Source organism: Salvelinus sp. IW2-2015, linkage group LG4q.1:29 (genome assembly GCF_002910315.2).
Source record: "Salvelinus sp. IW2-2015 linkage group LG4q.1:29, ASM291031v2, whole genome shotgun sequence".
Taxonomy (NCBI): domain Eukaryota; kingdom Metazoa; phylum Chordata; class Actinopteri; order Salmoniformes; family Salmonidae; genus Salvelinus; species Salvelinus sp. IW2-2015.
In genome coordinates, this window is record NC_036842.1 from 2,896,053 (window position 1) to 2,900,420 (window position 4,368).

The following is a 4,368-nucleotide window of genomic DNA, read 5'->3' on the forward strand; positions in this document are numbered from 1 at the left end:
ATTGTGTTCACATTCCACCTTTTTATGTTATTTTTGATGGTTAGTGGTCAGGCTTGATTGGGTGGCATCATGTTGTGTTCTATGTTTAGTCACTTTAATTAGCCTTATATGGTTCTAATCAGAAGAAGGTGTTTCTTTTTCCCTCTGAGTGAGAACCAAATAGGTGGCTGTTTCACATGTTTGTTCGGTGGATGTCTCCTGTGTTTGGTGTCTGTGCACACACGAGATTGTTCGGCGTGTGATTTCGTTTATTATCGTTTCCTGTGTGAGTTCTTCGGTCCTTTTAGTAAGTTCATTCAGGTTTGTCACGTTGTCGGTTTGTTATTTTTGTATTTCTAAGATATAGTTGTGTCAGTGTTCGTCTGTTTTTTTGGCGTCTGTCATAACATCATTTATTCATCACCACCTACGCGGTTGTCTTACCGTATTCCTTTCTTTCTTTGCTCCTCGTCGAGAAGTAAGCACAACCCGTTTGACAGAATCACCAAGCTAAAACTAGATCAAGCGTTGGGGAAGGCACAGAGGCACTCAGGACTCCCGTGACCTTTATTGTGGACGAGAGTCGTTGGAGGGAAGAGACACTGGCGCACAGTGAAGATCGCCAGGTTGCGCGCGTTGAGGAGATGGAGCACAGGCCAAACACTTGGGATGAGGAGGGCACAAGGAAGACGGCTGGGGAAGCCGGAAACCCAGCGTAAAGGTCAAACCACCATACAAAGTAATTGGGGTGTAGATGTGTACTAGTAAGCGCTGAAGGGCGAGAGCAGAGATGGTGAGTAGTAGAAACTCTGAGGCCCCAAGTCAGGCAGCACTCGACTGGCTTAACTTACAAAAGCCCCTTGAACCAACAATGCAGTTTTAAGAAAACTACATTTAAAAAAAAGGAAGCGGAATAAAATGTATAAGATCACAATTCGAACAGCCGGGTTTACGCGCAGCAGCTAAGTAAATAATTCAGCCAACACTACGAGCTATATACAGGGGGTGTTCTTCGATACCGTATAAATCAGAGGGAGTCCAAAGATGCTCGGGTTGCGTGAGCCACCGCCTCGCCCGGGCTATGGCTTGTCGATTTAGGGAAGGTAATTGACATGGAGCAAGGTAATGAGGTGGTACATTGTAGGGTAGAGTCATTAACTGCAAACGCTGAGCTATGGGTGTGGCCAAAGATGACGAGTGAAAAGAACGCAGTCTGAGCAGACAGTTCACGACGTACAATGTTGACCGCTGGCTGTGCCTACAAGCATGTGGACCTCGCTCACACTAGCTCACGCTGCTCATCGGATGGTGCCCAGCTCGTCAGAAACCTGGTTTTGTAGAGATATTCTCCGACGTGCACATCGCAAATAACGTTTTAGTCTCTCGCTGGAAGGGAATAGGTTTCTGTCGTGCCCTCGGTTAAACGAAGCAGTCTTGGTGCAATCATGCTTGGACCATGTTAGTTTGTTGGGATGTGGACACCATTAGTTGAACAGTGTGAGCTGGCCTAAGACCTGCTCCACTACAAGGCGCCAAGGCCAAAATCGGAACTAAATGGTGACGGCACTTGGCACTAGGGCTGTGCGGTTGATACTTGCTCCCTCTTCTCCTGTAGTGGCCCCACACGCACCACTCCACGTCTCTCCTTGTCTAGATCACGCTTTTTGAGGAGAGGGTTGTGTCCTGGCACACAACGCCAGTCTTCGTGTTGAGGAGATGCAACGCCGTGCAGAGTTCGCTGTTGATTAACCCTCAAACCCTCATTACCCACCTCCAGGGGCGGGAGGGCAGGTCACATCAGGCAAGTCTGAGGACCGCTCGCTCCATGTCGCAGAGAGGGAGCGGGGCGGGTGTTTCAGCTCGTAGCGCAGGGTTCTTAGGCATCTACGCACGAAAGTGCATGCTAGCTTTGGGGTTCCACACTAGGATCGGGTTGACACACAGCCTTGGACTCGTATGGCAAACTCAATAGCACGTTGACTATAGCGAGGTGAGCTTATACGCCGGTGTCTGCACTCTTTGTGCGCAGGTGGGAAAGGGCAGTTGGGGACCAGTGCAATACGCACGATTGCATCATCTGTGGATCTGTTAGGGGCGGTATGCAACAACGCACCAGGTGAACCGGATGTGATCTAGGGCTTTCTGGGATAATGGAGGCCCCGCTGTGTGCTGATGGTGGGCTTATGGACAGCGCCGGCCCTCTGATCACTAGAGACAACGTGGCGTATTCGGATCTCTATTCAGACGTCGCACCGTCGCTCATGGCGTCGGGTAGTCTTTTAGGCAGCGGTACCTTAGTCACTCAGGTTCCGTGCCAAGAACGCCTATGGTGGTTTGCTTGAAAACAGTTCGGTATTTACAGATCAGAAGGGAGAGATTGAAACTGTAGTGAAGACATTGCCAGTTGCGTCAGCTATGCTCAGAGTACACGTTAGGTAATCTGTCTGGCCACTGGCAGCCTTACGTGAGATGTTTGACACTGTTATCAAGAGTCCTCTCACCTGTGACAGTCGGTGCTCGACGCGGCACGAGAGGAAGATTCGTTTAACTTCGATTTTTTTTAAACAATACATTTATATCTGCTATCCAATCGCAAGCCTGAACAAATACAGACGGGACAATCCGAACACATCTTTGCCATCTCCCTTTAAGTATGGTCTAGGCTAGTCTAGCCAGTAAATGTTGTTGTCACGTCGTTGTTCAGTGATTGTTGTAAATTGTAAATCGTCTGATGATCAAAATACATTTCTTAATGTATTTGGTGATGTTTTCCGACTCTATCGTGATAAAATATTGTTATTCTATCATTTATGTACTGAAATAGCTACCGTTTTCCCAAAAACCGAACATGTCTAATTCAGAAGTGTCAGATAGAACCTTATGACAGAACCCAGATTGACATTTCAGAGCCGTAAGGTTCTGCGACTGCACCCCAACCAAAAGAAAACGCGTTTACAAATGTCTCAGGATTTTGATAATGTGCACTTTAGGTACCTTTAAGGTGAGGGCCTTAATGAGTTATGAAAGAAGAATTTGCTACAAAACAGTTCTGATGTGAAGAAATGTATGCTCAATATCTCAGAACTATGTTTGACATTTTTACATTTTTTTGTAATTTAGCAGATGTCCTTCTCCAGAGCAACTTACAGTAGTGACTACATACATTTTCATACTTTTTTTCCGTACGGGTTTGCGAAGATAGAACGTTATTGTCCCAAGGACTCGAAATTCTGTTTTGCTGTAACCCAACATTAGGTTTATGCTACTTCATTCTCTGTGGAAAACCCAACACCAGGTTTATGCTACTTCATTCTCTGTGGAAAACCCAACACCAGGTTTATGCTACTTCATTCTCTGTGGAAACCCAACACCAGGTTTATGCTACTTCATACTCTGTGGAAACCCAACACCAGGTTTATGCTACTTCATTCTCTGTGGAAAACCCAACACCAGGTTCATGCTACTTCATACTCTGTGGAAACCCAACACCAGGTTCATGCTACTTCATAACTCTGTGGAAACCCAACACCAGGTTCCAATCGCTACTTCCATACTCTGTGGAACACCCACACCAGGTTCATGCTACTTCATCCTCTGGTGGAAACCCAACACCAGGTTTATGCTACTTCATCTCTCTGTGGAAACCCCAACACCAGTTCATCTACTTATACTTCGTGGAAACCACAACCAGGTTATGCTAACTTCATTCTCTGTGGAAAACCCAACACCAGGTTCATAGCCTACTTCATACTCTGTGGAAACCCAACACCAGGTTCATGCTACTTCATTCTCTGTGGAAACCCAACACCAGGTTTCATGCTACTTCATCTCTGTGGAAACCCAACACCAGGTTTATGCTACTTCATACTCTGTGGAAACCCAACACCAGGTTATGCTACTTCATACTCTGTGGAAACCCAACACAGGTTCATGCTACTTCATACTCTGTGGAAACCCAACACCAGGTTTCATGCTACTTCATCCTCTGTGGAAACCAACACCAGGTTATGCTACTTCATCTCTGTGGAAACCCAACACCAGGTTTATATCTACTTCATACTCTGTGGAAACCCAACACCAGGTTATGCTACTTCCATTACTCTGTGGAAACCCAACACCAGGTTCATGCTACTTCATACTCTGTGGAAACCCAACACCAGTTTATGCTACTTCATTTCTGTGGAACCCAACACCAGGTTCATGCTACTTCATACTCTGTGGAAACCCACACCAGTTCTTATGCTACTTCACACTCTGTGGAAACCCAACACCAGGTTCATGCTACTAACTGGGACCAACACAGTTTATGCTACTTCAACTCTGTGGAAACCCAACACCAGGTTATGCTACTCTTATCTCTGTGGAACCCAACACCAGGTTTATGCTACT